At 36.3% G+C, this 16,750-nt stretch overlaps 1 protein-coding gene across 1 annotated transcript in view; it reads right to left on the bottom strand.

The window, feature by feature from the left end:
* LOC140230096 (uncharacterized) overlaps window positions 1-16,750 on the bottom strand; it is a 128,292-nt gene extending 111,542 nt beyond the window's left edge. Inside the window, exon 1 of the mRNA XM_072310304.1 lies at window positions 16,617-16,750. The gene's annotated coding sequence lies outside the window, so the exon portion shown is untranslated. The remainder of the gene's footprint in view (window positions 1-16,616) is intronic.

Raw genomic sequence — 16,750 nt, 5'->3', positions numbered from 1 at the left:
AAATAGGAAGATGATGGATTCAGGTCTCATTGCATGACCAGCCATTCTCTAAGGAAAATACATCTTTATGATCATGATATTTACTTTTCACAAGCCCTACTTATTTAAGATGAGTGGTATACATACTGTTAAAACACTGCATTGCATGAATAGAAATTGCACAAAAAATGCTAAAATAGAAATAAAAACATCATGCCTCCCGCACCACTTCGTGGTGGAGGCATAAAAATTACTTCACTGAACTTCATCTGGACACTAACTCAATAAAGCACCAACCGCGAAGACAATACCGTATCAGCTTTATTTGTCAGTATTAATCGGCAAAGTGATAAAGTCAGTTTGCCATGAGTGTACAATTTCAAACACTTTCACAACATACAGCTTATATTTTCACTTTTGCACATACAATGCACTTTTATTCCTAGATAGGAATCATTTTTGTTTTATTAATATGCTTTATCATAAGGTGAAATTTCATTTTACGCCATTTGATAAGTCAAGAAGCAAAATATATCCAAAATGTAGTAATACAGAAAATGGTCACAAGTGCAATGGTACAAGATTTCGCACAAGGTGAAAAATAGAGACGCTCTATTCAATGAGGCAAAGCTGAGTAGAATAGTGCGCCCCATCTTTCACCGAGTGTGAAATCTTGTTCTATTGCATTAATGAGTAAAGGCCATACACTATTTGTTCTATAAAACACCTCAGATGTAAACAGACATGGTCCACACAGATTCTTGAATTTAGCACAGAAATGGCAACAATTTTCATAAATGGCGAATGAGTAGCTGCCCAGTCACAGTCAGTCATCAAGTGTATATATATATATATGTATGTATGTACGCAAAACCGACTGGTTCTAGTTGTTTGCAAAAATATGAGTGACAAAAGTACAAGCACATTTGCAATTGTTGAGTGCACATGGCAAATGTTTGTTTATTATGATATCAGAGCTATGCAATGGAACACGAGTTATCTGTTTTTGCTCTTAAACAAAATTGCACAGCTTACAGCCACAGTGTGCAATGGTACTTTTGTCTGAATGTCATGTGATGGGCAATCAACCGATTGGACAGCTACATTCTTTGTAGGTGTTGTATTTATAAACTTTTATATCAAAGCATTTAAAGGGATGTTATTGTTTGCCATTAATATAGAGTTTTATCTAAAAATCAACATTTAATGTTCTATTGGTTCCTGTGCTGTGCTGGTAGTGATGAATCACCAAACTGTATATTTTTTCAATTATTAATATCATCATTTGTTTTAATCAGACAACCTTGTGATTATTTCAGGTGGGAAAAGAATTATAGTCTAAATATGTATCATTGACCTTTAAGTCATATGTATTTGACATACCCAGTAATTAATACGAATCTAATCTCAAGTGCACATATACATATCTGTACATGTACACATAATATCTTTCAATTCTTCATCATCCAGACTAAGTTCAGCAATACATCCCACATTCCCATACATTGTTACCTCCACTGAATAGGTTGCACTGTACATAAGTGTTGAAAATAGAAAAAAACTGATGTTCATGGAAGGCATTCTTAACAATGACAATGGAGAATGTTTCCTATGTCATTCACACAGTTGCTTGAGGATTCCTTAAAAATCATTATGCTTGGCTAAACCATTTTTTTTTTAATTAAAAACAAAAGCTACATTATGACCTTAAAGTACATTTTATCATACATTGTACACTCCTGGTTAAATTTAGTTAATTTCTACCTTAGCTGTCTTCTTCAACAGAATCATAACAAACACTAAAGTATTGAAAATGATATCGTACTACACAGGGTTGGTTTAAATTCAGGTTACTTGAACAGAAGGTCCATTACACACTGTCAAATATCTTGTTCATCTCTATCTTAAAATGAATGCTTTTCTAAAGTCCTACATGTGACTGGGTTAAATTCAGTTCTGTTTTGCATCATGTCAATGGCACAATGTACTACTGCATAATTTACATTCATATCATATTGTAAGGTGACATTTATAAGAAGTGTTTATGACTAAAATGATTATGCATGCATAAGGATGTGGGCGTGGCAGATATTAACAGCTGCACTGAAGATGAGCTGCATCTCTGGACAAGAGCTGTGTATGCATACAATTGAACAACCTGTAAATAGGTACGTGGTTGTATGATCACACTGAATGACCAGCCCCAATGGCATTTGAAAGTTCAAGGTGCAACAGGCACAGCCAAATAATTTCCCTTCCTCCAGAAATTTCAGCAAATGACTGCCTAGTCATTTCTGATGTTAGGGGTGTTCAAGCATTGATGCATAATTTAAGACATGACTTGAACCATTTAATTGGAAAGAATGACTAAAATTGAATGATACAATGAAGATGGAATGAAAGAAATAGAAGAGGAAGGAAAAGAAGGAAATACAACTGAGAAGGAGAATTACTGTTGTAGCATCAATAGAAGGTGGTGCAAATAAAATGTCAGCATTAGTAGTAGTAGTTAAAAGCGGAAGTAGAAACATGAGAAGACACAGAAATATGGAAGGAAGACATGCTTACATGTAGCATTTCCACTGCTGGCATTCATGGTACTTTTCAGCTCTAAACATGGACTACGTTGTGTAGGTCAAGATTCCTGCCTGCTTCAGCAAAATGAAGCTACAATCAACTGCATTTAGCTCAGAATCAGCTATTTAAGTAGCCACTAAATTCTTGGGAAATTGCACTGCTACACAGTGCTACAGCTGTATTTTGCTAAGACTTAAGTGGGTATTTCATTGGCCTGGAAACAAGTATACCATTTATACATATGTACTTTAAAAGCAAAAACCAGGTTCTGAAGCCTCCTCAAGGAGTCTCAAGCAGTCTTTCAGCTCCGCATAAACAGACAGAATTCAGAATAGGAGATCTGATCAGATTCTGAAACCACCTACAAAGGGTTGTTTCGGAGCCTCCTATAGCAGCCTAAAAGGGCCTCGACCACAGCATAAACGCTGTGGCTCGAATTCAAGAAGGTGATTTAAACTGAGACCATGGTACAAATGTAGATTATGGTCTAAAATAAGCGTGAAATGGGCGTATTTTTGACATGTGTGTATCAATTCATGTTTGTTACTGGACGTCTGTAGGCATACGCAAACTGTCAATACGTATTTTTATGCAGAAGAAATTTGCACAAACCATGGTTTTGATCAGGGAGGTCCCACCTCCCTGTTCAGATTTAAACCACCTTTGTGTATTTGGGCTTGTAGGTTTCAAGAAGCAGCTTTTTTGCTGATCTGGAGATAATCAATGAAGGTAATCGGCAACTAACATTATATATCAATAGCCGTCGTGACTGACAACCGCTGATAAACATCGCACAACTTACACACTTTCATGCTCAATGACGTTTGCAGTTATGTAGGAAATTCTCAAGCCTGTGCCATTTATCAGAGCATAACGTTGCAAAGCCCTTCATTCAGAGTAAGAGACGAGTAAGAGGTCATGCCCTGTTCTGCTCTACAAATGTGCGCTATTTTGTCCATGTTATTACTGGAGCTGGTCCATCATATTGCCATATTTGGATCGTTATAGCCTCAGGAACCTTCTGGACATGTTTTATCACTCTTGGATCCACGAAACTTGAGTTTTTTGTGATCATCATTTTTGGGATTGTCCTGCAGTATTTTGGCTACCAGTGCTCTGCATTGCATACAGTATGGGTCGTCAAAAACAAGGGAAGAATCCAGGCAAATTCCTCACTCCACAGCGTGCTCGCACTCCATCACATATCAACGTGGCCAAGGAGAATGTTATCGCCCACGGGGGAATAGACACTGCAGTCAAAAAAGTGAGGGGCATGGAGGATAAAGCAGGGCCCAAACCAGAGGGGAATGGGGTGTTCATTAACTTGGACGGTATACTAGACCAGCTGGAGGGTGTCAGCCAGATGGGGGCGAGAGCTGCCCAGGGTGACATGTCCACAATTGTTGCTACTGCTGTCCAAGCAGCGGTTAAAGCTGCAGTACCTGCTATTGTGCAGGCTGTAAAAGATGCCTGCATGGCGAGTGTGACGGAGATCGTAAACCCATACCTCCTTCGTACGCAATTCAAACAAGACGAGATCCAGCAGGAGATGAGGAGGGAAAACCTGCGGGTGAACGGCCTCCCTGAGAATGAGGAGGAGACAGGTGAGGCTCTCATCCAAAAAGTATGCAACATAGCCAAAGAAGTTGGTGTCGACATCAAACCCGATGACATCTCCATGTGCAATCGGGTTGGAAAACAGAGAACCGACGGCAAACCTCGACAGGCCATCGTCAGGTTTGTGGCTAGGAGGAGAAGGGATGAGCTGTATGATGCACGGTTCAAGTTAAAGGGGAAAGACCAGTACAAAGGTCTGTTCATCAACGAGGACCTCACCCCGATGCGGTTAGCTGTGCTTGCCAGGGCCAAGGATTCACAGAGTGTGATGAAAACGAAAACCAAATCAGGGAACATCATCTGCAAACTGCATAATGGTGAACAAAAGATCTTACGCAACCCTGATGACTTGTTTGACATTGGAATCGACGATGTTGATTACGGTGATTTCAAACTTCATGTTCTTGCTTAAGAAAGCACATTAACACTGTATTATTTTAAGAGTACACATAATATGTTAACATGGCCGATAACCCTCCCATTGACCATGAAAGTAATCTCAATGTTAAATCGTACCGTCTAACTCCTAGTAATTTCGATAATGTTTTACAGGGACATATGGCAAAATCTTTTTCAGTAACACATGTTAACATTCGTTCTTTAAATAAAAATGTCGATGAGCTAAAAAACTTGTATGAATGTAGTTTAAGTTCAAATTTTGATATCATTGGTTTATCGGAAGTGTGGAATGTGAGTAACACATCTTTACTGGGAATAAAGGGCTATAATCTTGAGACTGAATGCCGCCACGGAAATGTTAGGGGTGGAGGTGTAGGGGCTTACATTCACTCATCATTAAAATATAAACGACTTGGTTTCACTGCAATAGCACATGCAGAATCCCTGTGGCTTGAGCTTTTATGTGATAAAAAGAAGGTCATTGTTGGTGTTGTTTATCGTAAACCCAATACCAACATTACAGAATTCCAAGAATCTTTCTTGAATGTATTGCATTCTTTAAAATTGGATAGACATAATTGTTTGATTATGGGTGATTTTAACATCGATCTTATTGATATTGGAAAAGATTCAGAAAACTTTCTAACTGTCATGCATTGTATTGGATTGTCTCAAGTGATCTCATTTCCAACTAGATTAACCCGAAATTCTGCTTCCTTGATTGATCATTTGTATACAAATATGGACATGTTTGATATACATGCAGGTGTTATCGAGGCTGATGTTTCAGACCATCTTCCAATCTTTACTGTCTTTGAAAGTATGTTTTATTTTAAAAGTATCGTCCCAACTTTTGGGAAAGTTGTACGATCGTATAAACATTATGATGTCGATTTATATTGTTTAGACTTAGCCAATGCTAGGTGGGATTTTGTGTACAAGTGTAAAGATGTGAATGATGCATATTCTGTATTTTATGGTATATTTCGGGAAATATGTGATAAACATGCTCCATTAAGAAAGAACAATAGTACTAGTCATTCAAAATGTTACCCTAAAAATCCATGGGTAACAAAGGCCATTTTAAAATCAATTAAAAAGAAATACAAATTGTATAAAAAGTATAGGTCATCAAATTTTGATCTAAAATATGAAAGGGAGTACAAGGTATATCGAAATATTCTAACTACTGTTTTGAAAAATGCCAAACGCGTTTATTATAGTAGTATGTTTAATGATAATAAGCAAGATTCGGGTAAAACATGGAAAATAGTCAATGAGTTGTTACATCCTGGTAAAGAACATACTGCAAGTTTAGAAATTGAAGAGTTGGAGGTTAATAAAGTTGATGAAGTTAAATCTGTCTTTTCTGCAAAAGAAATAGCAGAAGAGCTTAATGACTATTTTGTTACTGTAGGACCAAAGTTGGCCACTAAAATTCCTGAAACACAAATTAATCTAAAAGAATTCTTGGGGGAAAAGAATAATAAATCGTTATTTTGGAGGCCAGTTACAGAGAAAGAAGTGTTCGATATTTTATTCGCATTAAACTCTAAGAAATCACATGGATATGATAATTTACCAGTAAGATTATTAAAGGATGCAGCAAGTTTTGTTTGTAAGCCATTGCTTTACATTTTTAATTTGTCCTTAGAAACTGGAATTTATCCTCAAGCCTTAAAGATAGCCAAAGTAACACCAATATATAAAAAAGGACCAAAATCGGACCCTGGAAATTACCGACCTATCTCCGTTCTGCCAATAATTGGAAAGGTTTTAGAGAAAATTGTAAATGATAGACTGGTTGATTTTTTTGAGTCCGATGATATTTTTTATAAACACCAATATGGCTTTCGTAAAAGATACAGTACGAAATTGTCTTTAATTGATCTTGTAAATACACTAATGACATCACTTGATGAAGGAAAAGTAACACTTGGTATCTTTATAGATTTTAAAAAGGCTTTTGATACGATAAATCATGATATTCTTCTATGTAAACTGGCTCATTATGGTGTTCGTGGAATTCCACTTCAATGGTTTGCTGATTATCTGTCCAACAGATCTCAGCTGCTATCTTATAGAGGAATGGTCTCGACACCGAAGACTATAACTTGTGGTGTCCCGCAAGGGTCAGTTTTGGGGCCAACACTCTTTTTGATATTTATAAATGATTTGCCACGCTCTTGCTCTTTCTTTAAATTCAGATTGTTTGCCGACGATTCAAATATTTTTCATACTTATGCTGCTCGCCAAAAAGAAATAGATGTGAATGAAGTAAATGAAAACCTGCACAAAGTTCAAACATGGTGTAATGCCAATAAGATTACAATCAATCTAAAGAAAACAAATTATATGGTAATCAGAAGAAAACGTCAGTTAGTTTCGATGAGGGGTGCAATAAAACTATCTGACACAGACATTGATGAAGTGAGTGTTGCATCCTTTATCGGAACTCAGATTGATTGTCATCTCACTTGGAAACCTCACATTCAATTGGTAAATAAATGTGTTCGAAGGAAAGTAGGTGTACTGTATAAATTAAGACAGTATGTTCCGCAGCGCATTCTTGTGCTTTTGTATAAATCTTTTATACAACCACACATATTATATGGTATTGAAGTATGGGGCAGTACTTATAAATCTCACTTAAATTGTATACATATTTCTCAAAAAATGGCTCTGAGAGCTATAACATTTTCGACTTTACGAACACATTCAGAACCATTGTTCCAACGATTCAAACTTCTAGATGTTGTTAGGTTACATAAGTTCTCAGTTTTAACATTTATGTACGATCTCTGCAATGGAACTATTCCGCACCCTCTGTATGACTATTGCCAAATTGTGCATCATACTTACAGGACAAGAACAAATGAAAAAAGAATGTTGTACTTACCAAAATTTAGAACCACACAGGGACAATTTTCAATTTCTTACTTAGGACCAAAACTTTGGAACACATTGCCAGGAGAAATGCGTGAACAAAGCAAAAGATCTACATTTCGTAAATGCCTTGCAGATTTCCTTCTCTAATAGATATTGTATCAAGTATAATTAGTTTTCTGTGTTAGAAAATATATGATGTACGTTGTATTTAAATATTAACAGCCATTTCAACCAACCATGTAATAATTTTTCGTTTGTGTTTAGCTTTTAGTATGAAGATCAAGGTGACCAATCTCGACTAGCACGTGTGCTAACTTTTGGTTTCCTTGTTAACAACAACTTTGTAGAATTACGCTACATGTATCACATTTAAATCTCAAATGTCTTCATTTAATCATGTTATTGTAAAGGAGTAATAGATAAGTATTTTTTTTTTTTTTTCATATATGTATGTAAATACCATTGTATAATGATTGAAAATGTACATGTTCAAATGTTGTTGCTAATAAAACTTCAAACTTCAAACTTCAAACTTCAAAAGGCTTTACAGTGTACTGTATCAAAAATAATTTTTTACTCATGCTGTGTCAAAAGATATTACTAATGTACATTATGATTTGTATCGCATAAATTCATCCTGTCATGAACTTAGATACTGTATCAAAACTTGATGCAATGTATCTCTCATGGTGTGCACCACGTAAACAAGGATGAGAAGAGCAGTTTCAGTTTCTTCCACTTACAATAAACCATACCAATCAGCTGAGATTTCAACACATACAATGTAATTATAAGAGAAAATACAAAGCACTTTTCTTTTGCTTGTGTGTTTTTAGCATGTTTTCTTGGGGCTTTAGTCCCCTATGTACAGGTGTATCTTGACTGGCCTGTACCAAAGTATTGACTGATTGGCCATCATTGTCACCCACACTGTATATCAGTATGTGGTATATTCTGCAGATATCACAAGCTGAATTAATATTTGCTATTAAAATCAATCACTCCCCCCCCCACCCCCCCACCCCCCCCAAAAAAAAAAAAAAAATCCATAACACAAAGGCCCATAGTGGGAATTCACCAAACGATTCTATACATTTTGTCCAGAAAAGGGACATCGCTTTACTTTTCATTCTATCGCAATACTTCTCAATCACAATTCAACCACTCAATTGCCTTATAGGTCCTAATTTGCAAATTGGGGTACACACTGCACCACATGCAATATACCACATACATGTAATGGGGAAAAATTACTTTGCTTGATTTCAACATTCATTAACGTAAAGCAATTCCTGCTATATATGGTAATGACCATTTGTAACATACAAGTTTGTTTGATATCGCTCAACTTTACTTTAGAAAATCATTAACATTACCCGTAAGAAGCATCAGAAACAAAATCAGTTATTTTACAAAATTTACAAATTATCAGACTTTAACTGTAATTTGACTGCAATAATTAACTAGAAATGTCGCTATAGCGACTGATGCCTCCGCCATAATGCATGATTCTCCCAATAGGCATGGTACAATGTCTTCACAATGTGTGATGACTGACAAAATATTGAAATGTCATGTTTGTCAGAAATATCTTGAATGTTCACATTCCTTGAACTAGGTTTGCTATAATTGTCTAAGAGTGCAGGTACACGCATTTGGGGAAGTGAGGATTTTTACTTGACTTCTGACCGACCCTTTTGTAAGTTTATACACTGAGTAATTTTCAAGGTATGAAGAAAGAGTGTAATTACAGTATAAAATAATTTTTTTTTTTGCATTTAAACCTGGCCTTTGACCCTTAACCTTTGACCTTTGAGAGAATCTACATTAGGTAATATATAAAAGTTTTAAAAATGATAATGCAAGCATTGCATATAATACTAGTTCATGAGGGAAATAGTAAAATTTTGAGGAGTTGACCTTGACCTTTGACCCTGACTAATGACCCATGACCCCTACATTCCCTAGATAATCCCTGCCAGTCAGTACATGTGTACACATATTTTTTACCAAGTTCCATGAAGATACATTGAACCATTTGCAAGAAAGTGAAATTGTAACATTCTCACGTAACCTTTGACCTTTTGACCTTTGACCTTATGACATGAAACTCTCTCTGGAGAATATTTATGCAGTAGTACATGTCTACACTAAGTTTTAAAAAAAATACCTTCGGACATTGCATGGATATGGGGGAAATAGCAACATTTTTAGCATTTGACCTTGACCTTTTGACCTTTGACCTCTTGCCAATGTCACTACAATCAACTCAACTAATTGTCCCATCATACATCATCCTTGGACCAAATTTGGTGAAAGCTGCTTCATCCAGTTTTGAGTTATCACGTAAACAGTTAAATTTTAGGATTTGACCTTGATCTTTGACCTTTGACCTCTGTCCAATTTCACTCAAAAAACTAATCAAATAATTGTCCCGTTATACATCATCCTCGGACAAAGTTTGGTGAAATTTGCTTGATCCAGTCTTGAGTTATCGCGTAAACGGATACAATTTCAAGATTTGACCTTGACCTTTGACCGATTTCACCCAAATCTAATCAACTAATTGCCCCATCATACTTTATACTTGGACCAAGTTTGGTAAAATTCCAGTCAATATTACTCAAGTTATCGCGTAAATGAATGCGGACGGACGTACGGACGGACGGACAACCCGAAAACATAATGCCTCCAGCACCACTTCGTGGCGGAGGCATGAAAAAAGAAGCATCATAAGATTGTGACTTTTCATTTGAAAATCCCCTAAAATGATGTTTCCACATTCGAACTAATGTTCAAGAACTATGATGTGTACTCGAGAACAACTTTACTGTATGTCAGAATCAGTTTGGTGATGCTCCTTCATCAAATTCGCATCCTGTAATGAATCAAAGTGCGATACATTTGCTCTTTGACAGAAAACCCCACGTTTACAACTCAATCAAGTCGTGGGTATTTTGTATGCCTGCACTTCCTATCAAGTTCAGACACATCCTGCTTCGAATTATTTAATAAGTCATTGTATCATCGGAGAAATAATGGCACAATGTACACTGTAAATGCACACCTTTTCAGAAGAGCGTAACTGGGTAAACAAATTGTGCTCTAATAGCTCACATTTTGACCTGCTGTTTGCATTTCAATCGTGAGTAAAGTTTGGTATCGTTTACAATTTCTAATCATAACAATACACACATATCATTCACACCTGTACTCAAACAAACAAAAAAGATATTTATATGTGTGTCATAGAAGGGCAAAGCACACACACTCTTATAATCACTGCTACAACATAGCATTTAAATAATTCAACTGATAAGGTCATCTGAAGTTCAAATAGTGAAATATACTTTCTATTAAGATTGAAGACAGGTCTTTAACAACAAAACTACACACAAAACAACACATACTGATTACTGAAAGCAGCATTGTTGATATCATTATCATGCAAACCAATTGTACACCGATTCCGCTCTTTAAGTGCAAATTGAACAACCACCAATTTTCTAACAAATTTCTTTTTTAAGCATATAACTGCATTCACAGGATTATTAAATAAATGACCTTTACCCTGCATATTGCCCAATAGTACTATCAGTAAATCAACTGTTCCTCAATATACAAAGGATTGGTTTGATATTCTCTGCTATGACAAGACAATCCAATGTTATGGGGTACTGCAAAACCTGAAATGTTCACGTGCATTTTAATTTCGTGAATTTCTCGAGAGCCATGATTCGCGATAATAAAATGCACATGTATGAAAATTCTTGTTTACTCAATGGGCATAGAATGCCAGTGGCAATTTGCGAGCACTTCATGCCACAAAAACAACCATCAGCTCCAATTCACAGAAATGTCATTCTGCGAAAAATACAGGTGTATCTTGCTTCACAGTATTTCTTGTAGTCATGATTGCCAAAACTTTACAATGATAATAACTAGCATTAGTATATATCTCTCTTTTTTTTTCCTGTGGGGGGGGGGGGGGGGGTTCTCTTTTCATGATTGGCAAAACTTTACAAAAATTTCAATCACAAGTACTTAATGATACTTTTTTTTTGGGGGGGGGGGGCTGTTTTTGTCAGAGAAATTTCAACAAGCCTAACACTGAGTGACAAAGTAGCCTCCAATTGCGCAGGAGTCTCAACTCAGTAAGTGAGACCACACTTTGAGTCAATATTATTTCTACACAAATGATTTGTGGACAGAGGGAAATGACATACACAATGTAATCCTTAACAAACTTTTACAATGGGACAAGCATGTTGATTCAGCTAATTTCATTTTTCTGTGCAATGACACAAGCCCTCCTGGACATACAGGCTACCAAACCATTGAACCTATGGTTCTTCCCCCCCCCCCCCCTCCCTTCTCCATTTACTTTTTATCTGCTCAGTAAAAGAGAGTAAACATTTTCAAGGTGAGTTTTATCTGCAGAACGTAAATACAGTATCTGGCTGTAGCCATTATGCCGTTAATGAGAACTAGCACCTTGACAAGTCTGAATACATTCCCTGATAAGTGATAAGCTGTATTTGTGTGCCTCCTGTCTGTAGCAAAAGGTATTTGCCGCGATTAGACAATGAATGTGAACAGAATGATCTGGTGCTGCTACTTCCATACTAGTGTAATTGTATAAGCAATATAAAACTGGACTGTAAAAGTGGATATTTTCTCATGAGTAATTTTTCACGCTTGGCCCAGTAAGATCAACTTTGCATGTTTTAATTCTGTGGAATGGAGACGTAAGTATATAGCCAGCAAAAATATTTGTGTGCTTTTATTTTTGTGCTAGTTTTAGTTCTGCTTTGAGTACGAGTGTATATCCTTGATGCATGTGAATAACTTCCATGGTTTGCTACAATCACTCAAAGGAACTTCCATTTCATGCTAATATCACATTCTCATTGTGCTATCTCCAGTAATCTTTGAAAGACAAAGTTTGTTTTAGAAAAGTTTCTTGCGCATGGCCCACTATCTACTGCAAACCCACTATCGTAGAAGGCATGAATAAACTATTTGAGCAAAAATCACTGTCTGATTTAAGTGAGCAGAGTAAATGAAGTCAACCACTGTAAAAGTGGAAATTTTCACGATGTTGAAATTTTTACGCATTTGGCACAACCAGAAACTAGCGCAAAAATAAAGCACACAAATATTTTTGCTTGCCATATGTTCTAGTAATTGATGTCTTGATTATGCGGAATTTAAAACATGCAAAATTATTCTTACTCGGCCGAGCGCGAAAAATTAGTCTCGCGAAAATATCCACTTTTACAGTGAACTCCTGATGACATTCTTGTGGCAAGTAAAGTGTGATGCCCTTATTGCATGTACAATGTCAGCAAATTAGCTCATTTACATAGTTATTGCTTTTTTGTTCCTGTCCAATTATGTGTGCAGAAAATTTCATGTTGTAACAGAATTCCATAGGGAACATTCACACTTGGAATTCTTAAATCATTAGCTGGAAATGGTTAATTAAGTTATTCTACAGTATTCCCAATATTTATGTCTAAAGGAGCAGTGGTAGATATCACAGAAAGTTGTTGTTTGTTTTTGTTTTGTTTTTTTTTTTCACAGTGGTAGGACATAATGTACACTAAAAGATGTGCCTTTTTGTTTTCGCAAATCATTTACAAAGCAACTTCTCTTTCTATCTTTTCATCTAATAAACTTTATCAGCATGTTTAGTAACTGAAGAGTCATCATATATTTAGAATAAACATATTTACTGATGGAATAAGACATAAATCACAGGGGTAAACTGATTACGATGTATCTCTTTTCTTCTTCTTCTTTTTTTCTATGACATAAGTGTATATAAATAAATTACTTCTATCCTCAAAGTTCTGATGCTCTACGTCTGCTCAATTTGTGCGTGTCAGACATACAACAAACAGTCCAGACTTTTCAACACAGGAAAAATTTGATTACATGCAGGAACTTAACCTTACATTACATTTACAAGGGTGTTTTTTATGACTTTGAAAATAGATTGATCTATTCTCTTTCAACAGCAACCACAAATTATTCAATCAATAGATTTCTCCTCCCTCTTCTTTCCCCCTTCTTATTAACTGCTGCCCATGAAAGAAAAACTTTCAAGCTTGAAAGAAAGAGGAGAAAAGATTGAGAAAGATATGATAAGAATAGAATATAGCCTGGGAGAAGAGATTGAATCGATTTTAACTGACAAATTAGTTGTTATTATCATAATGACGGTCAATGAACTCTGACATGAGGTTGGGAAACACCTTGGATACAAAACTTAAAATTTACTGTAAACTGCCATAACAAATGATCATGACATTTAAGTACATAACAGGCTGATTTAGTGACTAAATATTAAAAGTGAGGGTGAAGTACTTACGTGAAATAATCAATTATATGCAAATTCATACCATACATGAGTGACTTACACATGTATTTTCAGGGAAGAGTCTTTCTTTTTTCTGTTTTTGACCATCAGTTATTTTCCTGTATGTGTATGTCACAGTAAGATATACATAATTTTGCTATTTCCGAAAACCATGCTGGATTTTATCAAAAATTTGCAAAAATTTTCACAACTCTGATAGAATACCTTGAAGAAAAGTTATGTTAAGACCCAAGAAGATCAGACAACTGCACTGACAAGAGTTAGAAAGTTTACTTCCATTAGAAAAATCAAATGTAATCACAAAGTTAAAACTTTCTGCACATGGTGCAAAAAAACATTGTACTCACATAGTCTGTAGCAAATTTGACATGTCATCTATGCAAATGCTACACATTTTACCTACATGTACACATACATTTGTGTAGCAGTTATGGTACCACCTTTTTTTTTAAAAATTGTCCGATTCTGTTCCCATTTGTAGTGACCTAATGCATGTATTTTTTTCATTCAATATGAGCTAATTTCCAATTTGGGTTTGACCCTCTGGTTCCCCTTTGATTCTTGAGGATACAGTGTTTTCAAAGTTCTGTTTTTATAGTTCTGATGAGTTGAGGGGATTGAACAACTTCATTTCCATCTTACATGGGTTAACTTTAGTTTTGACCCAAAGAACGGTCTGTATCTTGTTGTCGGGAATATGTTCCGCGGAGACTACGTCTGGCTTCACGTTATATGGAGGAGAGCCGTAAAAGTAAAAAAGTGATTAAAAAAAAAAAAAAAAACTCTTGCGAATAAACAGATTTTCTGTCTAACTTTCCTCTGCACCCATGCCCACCATGATAACAATGAGGCTCTCCACTATATCTCCACCGAGGGAGCAGCCTGAATGAATAGCACATTATTCTGCATACCCGGTACTGAGAAAAACACATGAATTCAGGCGCCTCTATTAAAAGTGCCCTAAGTCACCAGCATATAGGCTGGCATTTAGACTGTATAAGTGTTTGATATATCTAAATGAGAACTTTACCCGACATTAAACTGGAACATAACCAAACTGTTCGCATGGTCTCATTCACAAGAGTGCACTGGGGTTGAAATGTCTTCAATGCTTGTGTACAGGTGATGATCGACTGGTGCATGGGCATACAAAGTTCCAAATAGACAGAAAGATCCGTCTGTCCGGAGGACTCTTTTATATTTTGCCATTAACGCGTGTATACGGAGGGGATCCGTGAAGCCAGACGCAGTCTCCGCGGAACATTCCCCGATGGACAGATACAGACCGATCTTTCGGTCAAAGTTCCAAATTGCTCATTTCACGCCATTGATGTGTAGAGATATCATGGCGGTATACTTTAGTACATTGTAATAGACTTGACTGTATCAAGAAAATTCAGCAATTTGGACAATAAAGGATTATTGGATGGAGGAACCAAATTTTACCTGTCACAAGTTTAATATCGACAATCAACTTACATCTTCACATATTGATATAAAAAATACCAGTACATTGATTTTTAAAGCTCAATCATAATATCAAAATACCACCACGCACAACATACTCTACTAAATGCCAACATGCGCAGCCAGAATGAACAGCATTCGGCTGGTTGCAGTTAATACCATTTCACAAAGGCAGCCTTTCACAAACTACTATTACAATGTATTTCTAAGTAGGCCTAAAGTATTAAACCATTCACATTTTGGGGACAGAGTTTGTATGTCAACTTTAAATTTTTATATTAGACTTAGATTTTACCAAAACGTGTCTATCTAATGTTACAGGCAGTGCAGGATATTAATATTATCTGCCACATTACCATTACATTGTAGAAGCAGATAGGAAAGACATGAATTCACTCTTGAATGCAACTGAACTTTGTGTTTTTATCAGGAAACCATGGAATAGTTTACTTAGAAATTTAATAGATGCACCCAGTGTCTTCAGTTTTGAAATTGGTTTGGATAAATTCTGGGACAATGAACCCATAAAATTTAAGTTTGATGCCACACCACCTGGTCACGACCCAGCTTATCGTAAGGACTGAACCTGGATCTGAATACAGAGGCTCAGCCTGCATTCAGAATCTTCCATATAGTAGGTATCCATAACGTTAGATAGGTACGTAACCGATACACAACTTGAGTTTGTGATCAGTGTATATTAATATTATTGTCACGTTGTCTTGTACACTGACATCTTTATTGATACGATTGAATGGGATATGTGGTCTAAGTCTTATCAATTGAAACATTTACTTAGACGGGATTGCGCCAAAGTCCAAGGTCAAGGAAGTGAAACTGGTTTCACCCTGCCTTAGCCTTACCGAAACCTGCTTCACAAAAAAAAAAAAAAAAAAAAAAAAGTGAACTGGTTTGCACTGCAGGCTTTTCATGTTTTTTTTTTTCGTCATACATTTGTAATTATGCTTTCTCGTCTAATTTCAACTTACTCTAACTGAACGGTTTGAAACACGTCCTTTACGACATGCAGAGCTGATTCGTAGTTGTATATAGTTGTCACGTGAGAAGTAAAATCCGAGTGAAATACAGACACATTGGGACGCACACAGTGCTTCCTACAGCACTACTGCCACTAGATTTCTACAGGTGTTCTAGCTGCAGCTCCCGTAGCAGAGAGCAGCAAATGGTGCCAAAGCGGTTGGCGTAACGTTTGGCCTGGCCGTCTAACGTTAACGTTACTTATCTCGTCTGCTCGGAAAGCCAGTATAAAACACCGTTGAGTTCTGCCAAAGACAAAACTTACCTATGTTGTCATGTTTCCATCTGTTTGCATTCCAAATTCCGACCACAAAAATCGTGTTATTCTGGCGAGTCAAGATCGTCCAAGGCGAAAAACTCAAAAATTACGTTGACTGCTTTTCCTTTCCTCACAGGACC

Source organism: Diadema setosum, chromosome 1 (genome assembly GCF_964275005.1).
Source record: "Diadema setosum chromosome 1, eeDiaSeto1, whole genome shotgun sequence".
NCBI classification, from domain to species: domain Eukaryota; kingdom Metazoa; phylum Echinodermata; class Echinoidea; order Diadematoida; family Diadematidae; genus Diadema; species Diadema setosum.
The sequence above is the reverse complement of the archived record's forward strand: the minus strand, read 5'-3'. Positions and strand labels throughout refer to the sequence as shown.